The sequence below is a fragment of the Bombina bombina genome, chromosome 4 (assembly GCF_027579735.1).
Source record: "Bombina bombina isolate aBomBom1 chromosome 4, aBomBom1.pri, whole genome shotgun sequence".
Classification (NCBI taxonomy): Eukaryota; Metazoa; Chordata; class Amphibia; order Anura; family Bombinatoridae; genus Bombina; species Bombina bombina.
The window spans coordinates 1027619091-1027641811 of record NC_069502.1 but is presented as its reverse complement, the minus strand read 5'-3'; the positions used below and the strand labels follow the sequence as shown (position 1 = coordinate 1027641811).

The 22721-nt window shown below is 37.2% G+C and overlaps 1 long non-coding RNA gene across 1 annotated transcript in view; it reads left to right on the top strand.

Moving 5' to 3' along the window:
- The first annotated feature begins 19987 nt into the window (after nucleotides 1-19987).
- Nucleotides 19988-22721, top strand: part of LOC128655756 (uncharacterized) — an 80605-nt gene continuing 77871 nt past the window's right edge. The window contains exon 1 of the long non-coding RNA XR_008401900.1: nucleotides 19988-20383. This is a non-coding gene — a long non-coding RNA (uncharacterized LOC128655756). The remainder of the gene's footprint in view (nucleotides 20384-22721) is intronic.

Here is a 22721-nt window from a genome sequence, read left to right as displayed (position 1 = left end):
GACTTTGCCGGCTGGATGAGGATGGATGTCCGGTCTTCCAAAACTCTAAGTGGATCGTTTTGGATTAGTGTTAGGTTTTTTTAAGCGTTTTGTTGGGTGGGTTTTATTTTTAGCTTAGGGTTTGGGCAATGTAAAAGAGCTAAATGCCCTTTTAAGGGCAATGCACATCCAAATGTCCTTTTCAGGGCAATGGTTAGCTTAGGTTTATTTAGTTAGGATTTTATTTGGGGGGTTTGGTTGTGTGTGTGGTGGATTTTACTGTTGGGGGGTTGGTTGGTTGTTTTTTAAAGGTAAAAGAGTTTATTTCTTTGGAGCAATGCCCCACAAGAAGCCCTTTTAAGGGCCATTGGCAGTTTAGAGTAGGCTAGGGTTTTTTTTTTTTTTTTTTTTAGGAAAAATTGTTTATTTCTGTTTAAAACATACATGTGTAAAAAAAAAATACGATGATCATTTGCAAAACAAAGATTAAAGGCTTAGGCCTCGTGCTAAATATAGAGTCCATACATATCTCAGATAAGTGAGTCCATAAGGAGTTCAATAGAGTCCAAACTGTAGAACCCCTTTGAAAGATGAACCAGTAAAGTTCCCAACATTGAGGGCCTTGCATTTTCACAATTTTTCCTTCTTTTTTGTAACAAAATAACCAAAGTAAACTAGTAACAATAAACATTGAACAGTTATAATTTCCATGTGTGTGCATTAATTCTTGGTCGAAGCATACATGTATCTGTGTGTTTTCATCTAAACAAATACATCTGGTATCAACGCAATATGACATTAAGGAGTATTAACATCTAAGCCTGGAATGTGAAAGTCTGTGACAACCCATAGAACACAACGTCATCTTAGGAAAGTAGAGGGATTCGTCTTGAGTAGTCTGTATGTAGTTGATTAGTGTATACAAAGGAGTCGTGGTAGGGCCCTAAGTGGGTCTAGAATCCCACAGAAACAATATCTCTGCATGATTGTCTAATTTGTTTATTAAAAGATAGTGATATCTTTCCAGCTTGAGATTGAGTTGTATCTCTTGTATCCACTCAGCTAGGGTGGGAATTGATTCTTTTTTCCACAGTCTTGGAATTAGTTGATTTGCACTGTTAATCATTATTTGTAGTAGTTTATAGTGTAGTTGTGAGTTAAGTTTGGGGTATTTGTGGAACAGGTAGATAGTCGGGTCGTGAGGCATCGAAGTGCCAATGGTGTTTTGTATATATGGTATAATAGATGTCCAAAATGCTTGAATTTTAGGACAGGCCCACCAAATATGGAATAGCGTGCCCTCTTCCCTACACTGTCTCCAGCAGCGGTTAGAAGAACCAGGAAAGAGATGCTTGAGTCTCTGTGGTGTGAGATACCACCTAGTTAATAATTTCATGTTGGTTTCTATAAGTTTAGCCGAATGTGCCGACCGTTTCACCGCTGTGAAAATTGAATGCCATTCTGTAATTGGGATTAAAAATGGTAAGTCTCTATTCCAAGCTTTAGTAAATGTTGGTAAATCGGTTTCAATTGGTGTAGTCAATAGTTTATATGTACGAGAAATTGTGTGAAAGTTAGAAGAGGAAGAACTGCACAGTATCTCAAATTGTGTTCGCTGCCTATTTAGGTGGGATTTATGTGAGGACTGAAAGTAGTGGCTAAGTTGGAGGTACCGAAACCACATACTGAAAAATCCATTGCCCAAGGATTCCATGGAGTGTCTAGGTAGTAAATTACCATCTTCTGTCAATACATAGGCTGGTAACAAAAGATGAATGTCCTTGGTACCTGTGGGGGTGAAAGTGAGTCCCGGTGGAAAGTTATCATTCTGTAGTATAGGTGTCAGTGGAGAGGGTATTGAGGACAAATTAGGGTGTGTTTTAACTATCTCTATCCATGTATTAAAAGTCTCATGTATGATTGGGTTATTAAGGTATTTGGTCTTGGATCGATATATATCAGTCCAACACATAGAGCCCAGTTGGGTACAACCGGAGAGTTCATGCTCAAGTTTAACCCATTGTTTATGATGATGCTCTTCAAACGAGCACCAATCTATAATTCTTGAAAGAAATATGGCGTTTCTGTATTCCCTTATGTTTGGGACCCCTAAGCCTCCCTGGGTGGTGTTTCTGTATAGGGTTGATTTGGCAATTCTTGGTGGTTTGGCTTTCCAAATATAAGCGTTAATGATTGATTGGAGTTTTGGGATCATGGCTTTTTGGAGGGGGATGGGTACGGTCTGTAAAATATATAAAATCTTAGGGAGTAATGTCATTTTAGCTGCTCCTATTCTACCCAACCAGGATATAGATTTAGGGGACCAAGTCTCAGTGTTTGAGAGTATATGTGATGTTAGTGAGTCATAGTTGAGTTTGATTAACTCCTCTTGAGTTGGGGATAGATATATGCCTAAGTATTTAAAGGATTGAGTATTGAATTAAATGGGGCAATATATTGGAGGTGTATTAAGTCTGTCTGAGTGACGTGAACTGGTAGAATGACTGACTTCTCATAATTTATAGAAAAATTAGACAAGTCTCCATAGTCCTTGAGAATTGAGTGAGCCGCCTTGAGGGATCTTACAGGATTTGTGAGCGTCATAAGGAGGTCGTCTGCAAATAGGGCCAGTTTGTACTCTGAAGTTTTGATTTTAATACCTTCCACTAAATTTGAGGAGCATAAAATAGCAGCCAGAACTCCCATAGACAAAACAAATAGTAAGGGAGAAAGAGGGCAACCTTGACGGGTACCATTTCGGATTGGGAAGGGATCTGACAAGAGGCCATTGACCTTGATTTTGGCTGTAGGGACAGTATATAGTGCAGTGATTTTAGATATAAAATCTTTTGTAAGCCAAATTTGTGTAAGGTGCATGTCAAAAAACGTCCAATCCAACCGATCAAACGCCTTTTCGGCATCTGTAGAGATAAAAAGGGTTGGAATACTCTGTCTATATGAATATTGAAGTAAGTGTAATGTCTTAACTGTATTGTCCTTGGCTTCTCTTTGCGGGACAAACCCTGTTTGGTCATTGTGAATCAGATATGGAAGTGATAAATTCAGTCGATTGGCCAGGATCTTGGAATAGATCTTGAGATCTACATTCAGCAAAGATATAGGTCTAAAGTTTGATGGTGTATCTGTTGGTTTACCCGGCTTGGGCAGGACTGTAATAAGTGCCTCCAGCATGCTTGGTGGGAATGGATGTTCTGGGCCTATGGAATTGAAGAGTTGTAAAAGGTGAGGAAAGAGAATTGGTTTATAAGTTTTGTAATAGAGATTACTAAAGCCATCCGGCCCAGGGCTTTTACCATTCTTAAGTGACTGAATAGCGGTGTCTAACTCCTGAGGAGTGATGGCTTGGCTTAGGAGCTGGAGGTGTTCAGGATGGACTTGTGGAAGTTGAAGTTGGTCTAAATATTTTTTGCATTTTTGAGCGTGTTCCTCAATGGGACGGGAAGGACATAGATTATAAAGTTTATTATAATAATTACGAAACTCATTGGCTATTATTTTAGAGTTTGTGGTTTTTGAGGATGCATTAACCTTTAAGGACTGTACATAGGTAGAGGATTGCTTACTTTTAAGAGCTCTAGCCAAGAGTTTTCCTGGTTTGTTCCCTTGTGTAAAGTATTTTTAGCGCAAGAGAAAGGCAGTATTCTGAGCTTTAATATCTAGGAGGTCATTAAGTTGGAGTCTAGCCGCGTTTAACTTATTTAAAATATCTAAGTCTGTGGGGTGACGTTTGTGAGTGTAGTCTAGTTTGTTTATTTCTTGTGAGAGCGTGAGATATTTCTGTTTGGTTTGTTTGTTTTTAATGGCCTTATGCTTAATTAATATCCCTCTGATAACACATTTATGTGCTTCCCACATAATAATCGGGTTAGATACACTAGGGGAGTTGATATTAAAGTATTCCTGGAGGTCTTTTTCTATTTCTGAAGATATTAAGGGGTCTGACAACAGCAATTCATCAAGCCTCCATAGAAAAGGACGTATTGGGATCGAGGGCCAGAAAAAGGAGCTACTAACAGCTGAGTGGTCTGTCCAACTAGTAGGAATAATACGAGAATGGCGTAGATTTAATAAGGATAGGTTGTCGGCCATGATGTAATCAAGTCTGGAGTAGGATTTTTTTTGGGTTAGAAAAAAACGTGTAATCACGTTTCTGTGGGTTTAGATGCCGCCAAGTGTCATGTAGGGTGAGTAGTGATAGGTTATTCCAAACCGAGTGTAGAGTAGTGCCCGGAAGTTTCAGGGTTTGGTTGGAACTATCCATTTTTGGGTCTAGTGGGAGGTTAAAGTCCCCCGCCAGTAACAGTGGGCCCTTTAGATACATTAGTATGGCATTAGTAATATGCTGGAAGAAAGAGGCTTGGTTCGTGTTTGGAGCGTAGATGTTTACAAGTGTTATTGGTTTCCCAAATAATAGGCCGTATAAGCCCAAATACCTGCCTTCCTCATCTTGGTCTTTGTGTATAAGTTCAAATGGGATTGATTTGTGTATGAGTATACTAACTCCATTGATATTTTTTTTTAGTGTTACTGCTATGAAAATGATTTGGATAATGTGAAGAAAAGTATCTAGGTTCACTACCTTGTTTGAAATGGGTTTCCTGCAGAAACAGTATGCTGCCATTTTTATGGTGTAGGTCATGGAACGCTTTGGAATTTAGGCCCTTGGCATTGATTGTGAGTAAGGTAAACAACTGGTCAGGAATCTTTTGAGTCATTATATCAATGTATTATGGAGTGAATTTGGAAGGTATCTCATTAATAAGTCACGGTCAAGGATACTGTTCAGGTTGTATGTTTTGCATAGAGGTGTTACATGGAATAATAATGCATAATAAAACAAGATAACATCAAACATAGTAATAACAAGTAGAACATTTTTTAACAAAAAATGAACTAACAGATAGTCCCTGCTTGAAATAGCAAGGATTGCGATAGAATATAGAATTTGTAACCTAATGTTACAATTCATATAGATAACTTAGAGTTCCTAAAAGGGGGCTGGTGGAGCCCCAGATTTTGGTAGTTCATAAGTCCGTGAAGGCACATTGATAAATCTATCTAAAAAAAAAAAAAAAATTTTAGAAGGCATAGTGCTACAATATTATTAAACACAAAACACAATATTATTAAACACAAAACTAGTAACAATAAATTAGGAACAGGGTCCCTTAGAAATCATGAAAAGGTTAGGGATCACAAAAATATTGGATCAATCTCACCCATTTTCTGAAGCACTTGCTGTAGTACTTTTCTGTCTCTTATGGGTTGCTGTTTGCCATGGTGTTCTTTGAGGTTTGGGAGCTGTATGAGGTAGAGTATTCAGCTGTTTGGTAATAGGTGCAGATGTGTGGTTGTGGGTTGGAGGTGCAAGATTCAACTCTTTGCAGAAGTCTTCGATATCTCCTGGATCCATGCATGTTTTCCTCTGACCTTCCCATATCAGTTGTATATGGCAAGGGAAGCCCCATCTACAGGAGATGTTGTGATTTCTTAGCACAGTGGTGAGCGGGGCAAATTCCCTTCTTCTTTGCAAAGTTCTTATGGAAAGGTCAGCATAGATGGAGAGTGCAGATCCTTGGAAGCGTAGTGGTGAAGAAATTCTGGCTTGCTTCATGATGTTTTCCTTTTGTTGATAATCTTGAAATTTTATGATCACGTCCCTAGGTGGTAAGCCCTCCTTGGGCTTGGGTCTGAGAGCTCTGTGATATCTGTCCATGACAGGAGGTGTTGTAAGTGATGAACTTTGAAGGTCTTTGAACAAATCTTGTAGATAGGTGTGAAGATTTTCTGTAGTGATGGACTCTGGTATGCCTCTTATTCTGATGTTCTGTCGTCTGCTCCTATTTTCAATATCTTCCAGTTTATCTTGGAGTTGGGAAATGACAGTATTCTGAGCTTGTACATTCTGAATAAGGCCTGCAATATCTGACTGCTGTGATTCCGATTCTTCTTCAAGAAATTCCACTCTGTCTCCTATCTCGTGCATCTCTTTACGTAGCTCTGAGATTTCTTCTTTGATACAGGATTTCACCTGGGAAATGAGAGTTGTAAAGTCTTGCTTAGACAGAAGAGTCTCTAGAAAAGCTTGTGTGATTTGCATAGACTCTGGAGCTGTGGTACTTCATCAGCAGAGTCCATGGTTTCTGGAGACGAGTGTGGGTTTTCAAGTGGTTTGAAGAATTTATTCTTAGAGGCTGTAATACTGTGATGACTTTTGCTCACCTTATCCTGCTTTGCTTGCCTCTTTGGAGACATTTCTGTGCTGCAGAATTTTGATTCGTCTGTATAACTGGGGCACTTTTATGTTAGTGCGTAGTAAAGTGATTTGAAGCAGGAAAAAATTTAGAAAAAGCAATGTTCATAATTTGAGCAATCCTGCAATAAGTGGTAGAAAACTGCCAAAATAACCCACAGCCAGGATTAATGTAATATGTAGGCCTGGAGGGGAATAGGTCACCCCATGTGGATGTAAGTAGTTGCTGCTTGTTGTTCTCAGATGAAGGATGTATAAAAGTGCTGCATGATATGTGATTTGTGGTTATATTATATTTATAGCAGGCTTCTTTATCATGGTAGTATACAGCTCTAGTTAATCCTCACAGAGATGAGAATTTTGTATAGTCCTCATGTAGGTGATGTGTGAGGTACTTTAAAATACATATGTCATGCTAGTTAACCTCCTGTAAATATATATATATTAATACAAACTTAATGTCATTATGATTCTGCTGAACAGAATTGATTTGATTACCTCCTCAGATGATTCCTCATGGTAAGAGCTGATCAAGATAGCCTGAAATCAGTAGAATCTAAAACTGGTAATCCGGTCAGGAAAAAGCAGATTCAGGTACCCCGAGGAGCCGTAGTGACCCTAAGAGGCATAGAGAGAATGACCCAGGCCTTGTCCTCCTGTTTGCAGCAGTTTTGTGTTAGGCCCAAAATGAAGCCGGGGGCTGTAGTAGCTGGCTGAGGCCAAATCCGGACCGGAAGTGCGATCGCGTCTTTTTCGCGTCTTTTTCAAGTCGAATAAAGTGTGAGGATTGATCTTCAAGTGTAAGCATCTATAGCTAAAGTAAATTTCTTGTACCTTGTACACAGTTTTAGGAGTTTAATCTGGGGCTGCCTCAGGAGCTCACTCAAAGTGCAGCCATTCACCTTGATGGCTGGCTCCGCCCCCCAGGCTAGGGTTTTTTTTTATTTTGGGGGGCTTTTTTATTTTGATAGGCTATTAGATTAGGAATAATTCATTTTTATTTTTGATAATTTGTTTTTTTATTTTGTGTAATTTAGTGTTTATTTTTTTTGTAATTTAGATAATTGTATTTTATTTATTTAATTTTATTGTAATGTTAGGTGTTAGTGTAACTCAGGTTAGGTTTTATTTTACAGATAAATTTGTATTTATGTTAACTAGGTAGCTAGTAAATAGTTAATAACTATTTACTAACTAGTCTACCTAGTTAAAATAAATACAAACTTACCTGTGAAATAAAAATAAAACCTAAGCTAACTACAATGTAACTATTAGTTATATTGTAGCTAGCTTAGGGTTTATTTTACAGGTAAGTATTTATTTTTAAATAAGAATTATTTAGTTATTAATAGTAAGTTTTATTTAGAATTATTTTAATTATGTTAAAGTTAGGGGGGTTAGGGTTAGGGTTATGTTAGGGGTTAATATATTTATTTAGTGCTAGTGATGTGGGAGGCCAGAGGTTAAGGGGTTAATAACTTTAGTATAGTGTCGGCGGCAGATTAGGGGTTAATAAGTGTAGGTAGGTGGCAGCGATGTTGGGGGCGGCAGATTAGGAGTTAATAAATTTATGTAGGTGGCGGCGACATTGGGGGCAGCAGATTAGGGGTTGATAAGTGTAATGTAGGTGGCAGTGATGTTAGGGGCGGCAGATTATGGGTGTTTAGACTCGGGGTTTATGTTAGGGTGTTAGGTTTAAACATACATTTTTTTCCCCATAGACATCAATGGATCTGCGTTACAGAGCTTTTGTTTCCGCAATCGCAGGTGTTAGGCTTTTTTTAGCTGGCTTTCCCCATTGATGTCTATGGAGAAATTGTGCATGAGCATGTCAAAACACTGCTTGTATTTGGGTGAAGCATGGAGCTCAATGCAACCATATCGCCCACACAAGCCGTTTTTTTGCAAACCTGTAATAGCAGTGCTATGAAAGGTGAGCAGTGACAAGTACAAGTAATTAGCGAGCCAGCCATAACGCAAAACTCGTAATCTGGCTGTTAGTTTGCAGAAAATACAAATTAAACTTAAATATTTTCACTACAATTTAACTTGCTATTCTCTATATTATCATATTATATTACTTTTCTGTTTGTTAAAATTTGTGTATTGTGAATTTTGAGAAAATTCCACCTGCTTACAACTGGCGAGAGAATTCAGTGAGACCAGCTTGTTAAAAATGCTTACATTTCACAGGAACTGTGAGAGAGCTTCAGACATACCCTAGAATCTCCCCTATTTATCCCAGGGAACTCCACCGTCTGTCTCACTTTCTGAAGCTGTGTTTACAATATTGAAAATACAAAGTGCAATTTAAGTTGTAAAAGATAAACAGAAATATACTATACTAATTTGTTCAAGTAACACAGAAAATTTCAAAAATTAACTATAATTTGTAAAATCACTGCTGGATCTAAATCTAAATGTATTAAAATAAAAAAAAGAAATTGCAATGCTTAAAAGTAATAATACTGAAAGGAGCTAATCTGAAGTATAAAGTAGTATAAAATACAAAGCACAATATGTAAGTTTAACAAAACTATATAAATATCATGCAGTGCTATATTGCCTTGGGTTTTTCTCTCCTTCAGATACAGAAATGGAAGAGATCTTGCAGAGCTGGAGCATTCCACCCATTTTTCTTTTTAGCATTCTGCAAGTTCAGCCCCTGTGAAGTCTGTACTACAATTTCTCTCCAAGCAGGAAAATCTTTGATCATCAGGCCACAGACTCACACAAAGGGGCCGGTTTATCAAGGGCCGAATGGCCCCTGATGCCCCTGTTTCCTCGCAAGCCTTTAGGCTCGCCAGAATAGCAGTTAAGAAGCAGCGGTATCAAGACCAATGCTCCTTAACTCGTCTGCCTGCTCTGAAAAAGCAAATGTAATACTTGTGTATGTGCATATAAAAATAATTTGTCTTGCAAAACAGCTGCCATATAGTGCTCCAGAAATGGGCTGGCTCCAATCATACACCCCTGCTTTTCAACAAAAGACACAAAGAGAATGAAGAAAAAGTGATAATAGAAATAAATTAAAAAGTTGTTAAAAATCACTTTCTCTTTCTGAACTGATCAAGAAAAATTGTGGGTTTTATATCCCATTAGAAATTATACCAGCTTTATAGTTTATAGTTAAAAAACAGCTAGATCATTTTAGATGGCTGCGTTCTATAAAGAAACAAGAAAGAAGAGGCGCTCTGGTGCAGATAATCCTTGGATACAAAGTATAATAAACTAAGGTAGAAATGTGATACTCACAAAAATACTTGCACATGCAGTGCAATAACAGGTGAGCCGAAGCTTCAGAGCCGCTCGGCTGCCTCGCTAGAGATACAGCAGCTGTTCACTGAGTAAGCATGTAACTGTTCACTGAGTAAGCATGTAACCAACAGTCCAAAGGATTGGAGAAGTTATCCTAAAATAGAAAGTAGATACCGCCCTTGGTGCAGATAAACCCAGACACAGAACACACACACAGCAGATGTCAGAGGGTTTATACTCACAAGCGGAGTTGCACAAACAGTGCAATATCAGGCGTGCCGAATCTTATACGAGCCGTTCGGCTGACTCCCCAAGATCTGTACTGCTGCTCTTGAATGAACCAAAATCAAGCAAGGTGGAAATGATAAAAGTTTTATTAAAACAACTTAGCAACGCATTTCTCGGCCAACATGCCGTTTCATCAGGCTATATAATTCTAAAAGTCACCTTGCTTGCTTAAAAGAGCTGACAGAACCAATCGGAAACCCTGAAGATTCACACACCTCCTACACACAGGTGTACTATTAGATAGAATAGAATAGTACACCTGTGTGTAGGAGGTGTTTGAATCTTCAGGGTTTCCGATTGGTTCTGTCAGCTCTTTTAAGCAAGCAAGGTGACTTTTAGAATTATATAGCCTGATGAAACGGCATGTTGGCCAAGAAACGCGTTGCTAAGTTGTTTTAATGTTTTAATAAAACTTTTATCATTTCCACCTTGCTTGATTTTGGTTCATTCAAGAGCAGCAGTACAGATCCTGGGGAGTCAGCCGAACGGCTCGTATAGAACGCAGCCATCTTTTTTCCACACATTTGGAGAGAGCAGCTATCGTTTAGGACACCATTTTGGATTGGACTTTATCTTTATTGGGGCATTAATTTGTGTTCAACGGATATACACTTCTCCACTATATGATCTTTGTGATTATATATATTTATATTTGGGGCATTATATATCTATTTTGATATCAACCATTTTTCTATATCGACACTAATAATTTTTTATATTTTTTTAATAATATACACATCTTTTATTGTTTGAAAGCATAAAATAGGCGCACCTTATTTTTGGATATACTACTTGAGCATCAGTATAAGTTCCATCTGTTTTTTAGATAATTTTATCCTGCCATTAGGGCTCTTACTTTTACTAACACAATAAAGGAACTCAAAGGGGAAGGAAAAAAAAAAGAAAAGAAAATGAGTATATTGTTGCTTTAACCTTTGCATTTTTTTGCTATTCTTTCTTCTGTGTTCTTACATTAAAAGACACATTATGTAAGGGTTTGTTATAGTCTGCTTAACCTGGAAAGTTATGACTTCGAACCATGCATATCTTTTGTTGAAAAAGTGATGGTAAACTTTTCCCTTTGTATAAACAGATTCGGAATGTTAGCGATAATTTTATATGGACTTTAATTCATCAGTTGTAATGAAGATACGCTATAACTTACTTTTTAATGTAGATGTGAAATTCAAATACCCCGTACTCCGGCCGCCCACTTCAAAACAAATCTTTTTTGTGAGCTAATAGTTTAACTGTTCTCCAATCGGCACTCTAGCCGTACGGCACTTTTTATGTAGCTAGAGCATCGATTGGAGAACATTTCAAGCCGTTAACTCACAAAAAAACACCAATAGTTTTTGTAGGAGCGTGGAGTATTTGAATTTCACATCTACATTAAAAAGTAAGTTATGCTGCATCTTCATTTCAGCTGATGAATTAAACTCCAACTAAAATATCGCTAACATTCCAGATCTGAAATCGGAAAGTTTACTATCACTTTTAATATTTGTAAATTAAAATTATTAGCTTTATTGTCTATTGCAAACAAAACATTCATAACCAAAATATATCTAAGTTTACAGCACATCTTGCCATGCTCACTGAGTTATATGTGGAAACAATCATAAAAAGTGAACTGGGTATTCATGGGAACATAACAATTATGAATCAGATGAAGGCTAAGTTGATATTTATAGTCATATAGATGTAATTTACTAAAACCATATCACACACGCACAGCAATATTTGGCCCAATGTCAACTTTTAAAAAGGGGTTTCTACAAAGTGATCAGTTAAAGGGATAGTCTAATCAAAATTAAACTTTAATGATGCAATTTTAGGAAACTTTCTAATTTACTCCTATTATCATTTTTTCTTTGTTCTCTTGGTATCTTTATTTTAAAGGGACAGTCTACAATATAATTTGTATTGTTTTAAAAGATAGATAATCCCTTTATTACCCATTCCCCAGTTTTGCATAACCAACACAATTATATTAATATACTTTTCCTTCATAATACAGGGAGAATCCACAGCTGCATTCCTTACTTGTGGGAAAACTGAACCTGGCCACCAGGAGGAGGCAAAGACACCCCAGCCAAAGGCTTAAATACTTCCCACACTTCCCTCATCCCCCAGTCATTCTTTGCCTTTCATCACAGGAGGTTGGCAGAAAAGTGTCAGAAGATTTTGGAGTAGTTCCTTAGGAAGGGTATCTGCCCTTCGAGATGGGACTGGATTTTTAAGTAGTCTTGTCAGCCTCTCAGTGAGAGGATTGATGAAAGCCAGAGTCTGGAGCTGCAAAGAGAGTCTTTCTGCGAAACCATCCAGATTCATATTAACAGCTCCTAAGCAATCAGCGTTGACGAGTTTCGCTGCCTGCTTTTCATCACTCAAGTCCATGTAAGAAGCGATGCTACAGTCTGTCACACTTGAAGGACCGTGTTTTTGTTCCATGGCATAGATTCCGGTAAGATCGTTTAATTTTTTACACATATGTTAACGCTAGAAGACAGGGTCACAGTGGGACTCATTTATCTTAATGGAATCAAGGGTTAATATCTCCTGAGGGGGATTGTTGAACAGTGGGGTGTTAATCATATTTGTTTATGTGATTTATGCTGGTTTATATGTGTGAGATATTTTGGGCTCATAGGATTGAAGCACGATTTTGCTTTAGCAGGGGCGGTCCTGCATTGCACACCGTGTGACTGGGATGTTCACAGTTTCCATTTCCTATTCCTGACTGAGTGACTACGGAGAGGAGCGAGTTTTCTCTATACTGTCTGGGTCCTAGGAGGTCATGAGTGCCCCAGCCATTGGGGGTATAGGCGCTGGTTGTGGTTTTTTAAATTTAAATAAGGTTACCTAGTTATGGAGTATTCTGATTTTTTAGAGGGTGATCCCTCTACGACAGAATTTGATACCTGTGTATATTGTGAGGAGGCCCGGGTGGTCTAGCCCTCTCAATTATGTTCCATATGCCGCAACAGACAGGGTGTTTTCATCAACCCAAACCTGTTGATGATACCTAGGTATCCAACTGTAGGGGGCGCTATTCACATATATTAGTTAGTTAACAACATTTGATGTGCAACAAAACAATAATAAATCTCAAACCATACACTTAGTGGAAATAACTTAGCTGGATTCTTTGCCTCAGCTATGTAACATGTACTGATACTCAATATAGTCCTGAAATCTTTAAGAAATTATTTTGGTAAAGTCCAGGTATGGTTGGTAGTATGATATTCACACTTGATAGAAGGCTTGATGGGCAGCTCCTCTTATAACAAACAAAGCAACCGAAAATCTGTGGAAATTAATCACAAAGAAAAGAGGGCGCCTCCTAGTGCAATATTGCAAGATAATAAACAAAAAATAGCTACACTGATCCAGCGATTGGATGATGGAGCTTCAATGGAAACAAATGTAGAATCTGAACAAGAAATAAAAAAAATATGGGGGAGCACCTCCTAGTGCAATAATGTAATATAAATGGCACAAATGGACAAACTTGAAGAGTGTATACTCACAAAGGGAGCAGCACCCATGTGCTGATTGAGGCAGGCTGGGGAATCACAGTGACCCAGCTACACTGATCCTGCAGCAGGATGATGGTTACCAATATCGCCAAACAATCAGGCTTAGACTTCCATAAAAATAACAATTTATTTAAAAATTCAAGGGATGTGAATTGACAACACCCCAATATAAAAACAATTGTTTAAAAACAGTTGCAACTAGTTCTCAGCTACAAAGGCTGTTTCCTGCCTCCTGCTCCTAAATCAGCATGAAGGGGTGGCCCCCGATCCGGGACTGGATCTAGTAGGGGGCAGACTCTCTTTCTTTGCTCGGGCTTGGGCAAGAGATTTTCAGGATCCCTGGGTACTAGAAATAGTGACCCACGGTTATCAATTGGAATTCAAGGACTTTCTACCAAGAGGGAGATTTCATCTTTCAAAGTTATCTGCAAACCAGATAAAAAGAGAGGTGTTCTTACGTTGTGTAAAAGACCTTTCTACTATGGGAGTAATTTGTCCAGTTCCAAAATTGGAACAGGGCCAGGGGTTTTACTCAAACCTATTTGTGGTTCCCAAAAAAGAGGGAATGTTCAGACCCATTTTAGATCTAAAGTGTCTAAACAAATTTCTAAGAGTTCCATCATTCAAGATGGAGACAATACGAACAATTTTACCAATGATCCAGGAGGGTTAATATATGACTACCGTGGATTTGAAGGATGCTTACCTTCATATTCGAATCCACGAGGATCATCATCGGTTTCTAAGGTTTGCCTTCTTGGACAAACATTATCAGTTCGTGGCTCTTCCTTTCGGATTGGCCACGGCACCCAGAATCTTCATAAAGGTTCAAGGGTCTCTTTTGGCGGTTCTCAGACTGCAAGGTATAGCGGTGGCACCTTATCTGGATGATATTCTGATTCAGGCGTCAACATATCATCTGACAAAGTCTCACACGGACACAGTGTTGTCTTTTCTGAGAACTCACGGTTGAGGGTGAACATAGAGAAGAGTTCACTTGTCCCACAGACAAGGGTTCCTTTCTTGGGAACTCTGATAGACTCGGTAGCCATGAAAATATTTCTGACGGAGGTCAGAAAAACAAAGATTCTAAATACTTGCCGAGCACTTCAGTCCATTCCTCGGCCATCAGTGGCTCAGTGTATGGAAGTAATTGGATTAATGGTAGCGGCAATGGCCATCGTTCCGTTTGCTCGCTTTCATCTCAGACCACTGCAACTGTGCATGCTCAGACAGTGGAATTGGGATTATGCGGATTTATATCCTCAGATAAATCTGGATCAAGAGACCAGAAACTCTCTTCTTTGGTGGTTGTCACCGGATCATCTGTCCCAAGGGACTTGTTTCCGCAGACCCTCATGGGTGATAGTAACAACAGATGGCCAGCCTTCTGGGCTGGGGTGCAGTTTGGAACTCCCTGAAGGCTCAGGGTGTTTGGACTCAAGTGGAGTCTCTTCTTCCAATCAATATTCTGGAACTGAGAGCAATATTCAATGCGCTTCAGGCATGGCCTCAGTTGGCTATGGCCAAATTCATCAGATTCCAGTCGGACAACTTCACAGCTGGGGCATATGTCAATCATCAGGGGGGAACAAGGAGTTCCTTAGTGATGATAGAGGTATCCAAGATAATCAGTTGGGCGGAGGCCCACTCTTGTCATCTGTCAGCGATCTACATCCCAGGAGTAAAGAACTGGGAAGCAGATTTTCTAAGTCAACAGACTTTTCATCCGGGGGAGTGGGAACTTCACCCGGAGGTATTTGCCTCATTGATTTTCAGATGGGGCAGACCGGAATTGGATTTGATGGCATCCCGACAGAATGCCAAGCTTCCAAGATACGGATCCCGGTCAAGGGATCCTCAGGCCGAACTGATAGATGCCCTGGCAGTGCCTTGGTCATTCAGCCTAGCTTATGTGTTTCCGCCGTTTCCTCTCCTCCCATGCGTGATTGCTCGAATCAAACAGGAGAGAGCTTCAGTGATCCTGATAGCGCCTGCGTGGCCACACAGGACTTGGTATGCGGATCTAGTGGACATGTCCTCTCTGCCACCATGGAAACTTCCATTGAGACAGGACCTTCTCATTCAAGGTCCTTTTCAACATCCAAATCTAATTTCTCTGCAGCTGATTGCGTGCAGATTGAACGCTTGATTTTATCGAAGCGAGGATTCTCTGATTCAGTTATCAATACTTTGATACAGGCTAGAAAGCCTGTCACTAGAAAAATCTATCATAAGATATGGCGTAAATGTCTTTATTGGTGTGAATCCAAGGGTTACTCATGGAGTAACGTTAGGATTCCTAGGATTCTGTCTTTTCTCCAAGAAGGATTGGAGAAAGGGTTATCAGCGAGTTCCTTAAAGGGACAAATTTCAGCTTTGTCAATTCTGTTTCACAAACGTTTGGCAAATGTACCAGATGTTCAGTCTTTTTGTCAGGCTCTATCTAGAATTAAGCCTGTATTTAGACCTATTACTCCTCCCTGGAGTTTGAATTTAGTTCTTCGAGTTCTGCAAGGGGTTCCGTTTGAACCTATGCATTCCATAGATATTAAACTGTTATCTTGGAAAGTTTTTTTTGGGTGCTATTTTGTAGTGGTTCACACCTAATTCACTTATAAGGTCTTAAAGCACAGTTATATTGAAATATAAATTCCAAGCACTGAACTTTAAATATTATATCAGTGAAACAGGTCTCATTTCTTACAAATAAAGTTTTGAGTACAATAAAGAAATGGTACTTGAGAAGATAACATTGTTTAAAAATAAATTTTATTATACAGAAAAATCAGCTTACAGAAGTAATATAAAATTAAATTAATTTAAATCCAATATACACACAGAGTTAAAAAGACTATCAGTTAGACTTGCTTTCAATAACAATTGTTACATACCACTCGAAATGACTTCTTTGCAACCAAATCTTATCCTTAGAAATGCTCTATAATATCCTGTCAGAGTCACCTGCCTCATGTTTACAACAAGGTGTTTTTATAGTTTTTATTTGGACGACGTCATCATTTATTGTTTTCTTTTTATATGTATTTTTAGCATCATTTTAACATCAACAAAAGTTGTCTAGCTTTTTCTATCTTCAACAATGTGGCCTTGATAATCTGTTATACAAGAGTTTAGACATACGCACTTTAAATTGCAAGGAGCATCCATTTTAGAGCTATAAATTCAAGGTTGAATAAACCTCCATTTTAAATCACATAGCATCTTATGTTAATACTAGTTAGCTGGTTAGTATGTTTGCATACAGATAATAAAAACCTTTTATATTGTAAAAGACTTTTGTTTAAACATATAAAAGGATACAGTTATACATTGTACACATTGTAGAAGTAACATATATTTGAATATAGTCATATACTTCATATATTGCAAAATAAGCATATTAAAGATTATATTTCTCACAATTTATGTGAACAGGCTCTTATAACAAGGTACAGTCTTTATGTATAGAAGCTGTACATGATAGATTTAAAAGAAATCTATCATTTATAGTTAGTTATAAGTGTCTTGCTGAAAGAATGTATTTCTTACTGTTGGCATATTTATCAAGTGAATAGCAATATTAATTTGCAATCTAACATTACATAGCAGCTTTTATTGAGACAAGCATGCTATAAACAAAGTTTATTTGCAAAGTTATGCATTGTTAACTAAAAATTACATTTACAAGCACAGGTATATCACAGGGTTAATGAAAGCCTGTTACAGCCCCTCCAATACATTCTTGAGGAAAAGATAAGAAAGTGTCCAGCCCTTCGTTCCCACAGAAAAAGAAATGCGTCATTAATGTCCGGGATTCAGCAGAGTAACGGACATGAAATCAAAGTGTCCTTAATAATGCAAACAAAATAAAGTCAGACATTAATGATCCAGGAATTAAACTGAACTTTTTCATAATCTTCTTCAAGTAGGAGTATATCTGTAATTAATTCATGAAGCGTTGAGCCAGATAGAACATCTTGTTTGTATTCCATTATGGAAATTATTGCAGCAAACTTTTCTTTGGATTGGAGAATCAGGATTTTGTTTGTAATCCATTATTTGAAGTTTGAAGCAAACTGTTGGTTGAACAGAAACGTTTTACTCCTGCACCAGTAAGAAAAACTGTTGGATCCCAGCCAATGTAAGTATGACGGATTCATACAAATAAGAAATCTCCATAAAGCTTCGTTGAAGCATATTAGTATTTCTTTTATAAGTTACAAGATTATAACGTTAAATAATTGTAAATCCTTAAGTAACAAAGGTTATATCCTCCTCATTGGAAGATGACTTGCCATTTAGGAATACGTTGTAAATAAATTCTCCAAAATATCTATTTGATAGAAACTGGTTAATTGGTGTATGACTCATTAGTGGATGAGTTATAGATGTCCAGTTAGCATGGTATTCCTTGCTTCGAGAAATATTCTCATAAAAATGTGTCGTAGGAGTAAATTTATTACTTTCCTTTTCAATGAGACGCTGATAACAAGTAGCTTTTAAGTTAAAAAGCTTGCAAAAAAACTTAAAAATAAAAAGGTTGATAATAAATTGTAATCCACAGGTTTTCTTTGCGAAAATAAAGAAGGATTATTAATGTTTCTAACCAATAAGTTTATACTGGTTACATTTACAATAAAAATACATTTATAATAAAAATAATAAATCTTTACTTCTACAGATGTTATTGGCATATAAATTATAGCTTAACAAGATATATACATATAGCATATATGAATTATAGCATAACATGATAATAAGCTTGCCATTTCTTTTCTGGTATTTCATTCAAAAGAAAACAGGTTGACAAATAATTGCTTATTATTTTTTTTTACTTAGATTTTCTCCTAGGAAGAAAGGACAAAAATTCTAAATAAAATGATACACAATACTATGGCTATTAATACATAGTACATATTCCCAATATGTCTCCAAAGATACCATTCCCCACTGTAGCTAAACCTTCTCCAATTTTTGAAATAACATTACCCAATGCTGGCATTATTGGAATCAATGATTTACCTAAAGTTCTAATCCAGGTAGGAAAGTCCCCTTTATGCAAGTCAATTCTTAAGAGGTCTACATGTGCCCTTTTAATCAAATTCTCAATTGCTTTATGGGAGGAGCCCAATCTCACTTGCATGTCATGTAAATGAGCCCAAAATGCTGTCATGTATGGAATTTGCAATGTAATATAGGGTACCTGCATTGTTAAATGTGATCTAGCATGTATATTCTTAATCACTGGTGGTGTTAAAATTGTATTATAACACTCTACAGATTCATTAACAGTTACCATTGTAGCTTGCAGCATTGGGATTTTACAATCATTTTGACTAGTAATCACAACATATGACCCATTATGAATTGGTTCTATGCGAGTGTATGGTGATTGTACAGGCGTAATTTTAACAGTACAATCAGAGTCTTGTTTATCAACACCACATGGTTTTCGTTTGTAGACATTTTCACATACTAAATATCCTAGATCAACACAATTTTCTGTTTCAACATATTCCCAGCTATTATCATCTCATAATATATATATATTTCCCATACACAATCTTCTGGGTTATTTGTTATTCTATGCTTTAATTCTCTTATAAATCATTGATTTTGAAATATGCAGCATAATTTCTGTTTGTTTTACCGTTAGACTTAATTGTGTAGAAATTTTTGTAACATTTAATAGTGTAATATCAATGCGTCCTTCTTGTAAAGTTAACCTTATAGCTGTCAAATAATTTAGTATTGTTACTGCTTTCATTTCTTCATCTACCATTGTAAAATCAGACATCTCTGCAGTTAGCATTTTTATCATGTGATCTCTTAAGATCATCAATCCTCTCTTTACGTCTTCATCATTAATATCTGAAATTTCACTTTCAATTAATACTGCATCACTTAATAAATGACCTGTCAATATCTGAACTTCAGCATTAGACATTAACTGCCTTTTATTTGTTTTTTCTTCTGTATTACAATCATCTGGAATTATATTCTCTATTGTAATATATGTTACATTATCAAATATATTATTTGTTCCCCAAACAGCTTCATCATAAGTCATATCTGTCACATTTTGCTTATAACATTTAGCATATTTACATGGTATGTCATCAACTGATATATTTACATCCATTTGTAGTTTCATACTTGCAATTACTACATTTACTGGATATTTTATCTATGAGACATTTCTGAAACAGGGAATATATTACATAATTTTTGTTAATAATGTGATGTTTTGTCACGCACCAAAACCCAGGTATGCCTACATAATGTAGGAACCCCTTATCAATGTCTTTAGCAGGGCTGCAACAACTAATCGGTAAGATTGATCATAAAAATAGTTGTCAAAGAAACTCATTGTCAATTAGGTGGTCAGCGATTAGTTGGTTAATTGCACAGCACCAGCTGCTTCAATCCGATGAACTCCTGAACATGGTATTGTGCAAGCATTTTTATTTATTTATTTTCTATCCGATTAATCGGATGATTATTGTCCGATTAATCGGATGGAAAAAAGATTAAAAAAATAAATAAATTCAATTTTTTTTGCACAATCTTAGTTGCAGTAGATCATCAGATTAAAGCAGCTGGTGTTGTGCAACTGACCAACTAATCGCTGACCACCTAATTGATAATGAGATTTGTTGACAACTATTTTTATGATCAAACTTACCGATTAGTTGTTGCAGCCCTGGTCTTTAGGTTAAAAACAAAAATATGTCCTTGATTCCTTAAGGTAGAAACAACAGGACGTACATTGATAGTTTGTTTCCAAGTCACAAATGCCCTTTTTAATTAGATCTTCAACTGTTATATTACAAAGATTGTTCTTTTCTTTGCATGAATGACTGTAATACATTGTATTTAAGAAAGCTGCATATCTTGGCTTTGTACACGTATCCCATTCTTTTAGATTCAAAAACATTTCATCTTTTCCTTTCTCATTCCATTATGTAGGTAATGCTTGCTCTCGCAGTCTTCCTGTCTGTTGATCCACTACTTCAAGCTGAAGTTTCTCAAATAGTTGCAGGTATCCTTCATCTGTATGTAACTCTGGTGTCCACCATTCTGAATAAAGTGTGTTAGTACAAAACACTGCTCCATTATATGATTTTACTCCTCCAGGAAACTTGTATTCCTCCTCCTCTGCGTTTTCCCAGAATGCAATGCGAGGATCTGTGTGATTTTCAGGAAAGAAGCCTTTTTGAGTTAATTGTCCTGTGTTTAGATAAAAAATAGGATATTCTTTATACTTGACTTTGTCAATTGTAATCCCAGGACGTGGACATTGATCTGCTTTTATTTCATTTGCAGGCCATCTCCTTGTCCCTTGAAAGTCCACATAATAGCAATGTGTAAATGTTGAAAAACACATTTCTTTCATGTAATTAGCAAGAGTCCATGAGCTAGTGACGTATGGGATATACATTCCTACCAGGAGGGGCAAAGTTTCCCAAACCTCAAAATGCCTATAAATACACCCCTCACCACACCCACAATTCAGTTTTACAAATTTTGCCTCCTATGGAGGTGGTGAAGTAAGTTTGTGCTAGATTCTACGTTGATATGCGCTCTGCAGCAAGTTGGAGCCCGGTTTTCCTCTCAGCGTGCAGTGAATGTCAGAGGGATGTGAGGAGAGTATTGCCTATTTTGAATACAGTGATCTCCTTCTACGGGGTCTATTTCATAGGTTCTCTGTTATCGGTCGTAGAGATTCATCTCTTACCTCCCTTTTCAGATCGACGATATACTCTTATTTATATACCATTACCTCTGCTGATTTTCGTTTCAGTACTGGTTTGGCTTTCTACAAACATGTAGATGAGTGTCCTGGGGTAAGTAAATCTTATTTTCTGTGACACTCTAAGCTATGGTTGGGCACTTTGTTTATAAAGTTCTAAATATATGTATTCAAACATTTATTTGCCTTGACTCAGGATGTTCAACATTCCTTATTTTTAGACAGTCAGTTTCATATTTGGGATAATGCATTTGAATCATCATTTTTTCTTACCTTAAAAATTTTTTGACTCTTTTTTCCCTGTGGGCTGTTAGGCTCGCGGGGGCTGAAAATGCTTCATTTTATTGCGTCATTCTTGGCGCTGACTTTTTTGGCGCAAAAAATCTTTTCTGTTTCCGGCGTCATACGTGTCGCCGGAAGTTGCGTCATTTTTTGACGTCCTTTTGCGCCAAAAATGTCGGCGTTCCGGATGTGGCATCATTTTTGGCGCCAAAAAGCATTTAGGCGCCAAATAATGTGGGCGTCTTATTTGGCGCTAAAAAATATGGGCGTCGCTTTTGTCTCCACATTATTTCAGTCTCATTTTTTCTTTGCTTCTGGTTGCTAGAAGCTTGTTTATTGGCATTTTTTCCCATTCCTGAAACTGTCATTTAAGGAATTTGATCAATTTTGCTTTATATGTTGTTTTTTCTCTTACATATTGCAAGATGTCTCACGTTGCATCCGAGTCAGAAGATACTTCAGGAAAATCGCTGTCTAGTGCTGGAACTACCAAAGCTAAGTGTATCTGCTGTAAACTTTTGGTAGCTATTCCTCCGGCTGTTGTTTGTATTAATTGTCATGACAAACTTGTTAATGCAGATAATATTTCCATTAGTAATGTACCATTGCCTGTTGCAGTTCCTTCAACATCTAAGGTGCAGAATGTTCCTGATAACATAAGAGATTTTGTTTCTGAATCCATCAAGAAGGCTATGTCTGTTATTTCTCCTTCTAGTAAACATAAAAAATCTTTTAAAACTTCTCTCTCTACAGATGAATTTTTAAATGAACATCATCATTCTGATTCTGATGACTCTTCTGGTTCAGAGGATTCTGTCTCAGAGATTGATGCTGATAAATCTTCATATTTATTTAAAATGGAATTTATTCGTTCTTTACTTAAAGAAGTACTAATTGCTTTAGAAATCGAGGATTCTGGTCCTCTTGATACTAATTCTAAACGTTTAGATAAGGTCTTTAAATCTCCTGTGGTTATTCCAGAAGTTTTTCCTGTTCCTAAATGCTATTTCTGAAGTAATTTCCAGAGAATGGGATAAATTGGGTAATTCATTTACTCCTTCTAAACGTTTTAAGCAATTATATCCTGTGCCGTCTGACAGATTAGAATTTTGGGACAAGATCCCTAAGGTTGATGGGGCTATTTCTACCCTTGCTAAACGTACTACTATTCCTACGTCAGATGGTACTTCGTTTAAGGATCCTTTAGATAGGAAAATTGAATCCTTTCTAAGAAAAGCTTATCTGTGTTCAGGTAATCTTCTTAGACCTGCTATATCATTGGCTGATGTTGCTGCAGCTTCAACTTTTTGGTTGGAAACTTTAGCGCAACAAGTAACAGATCATG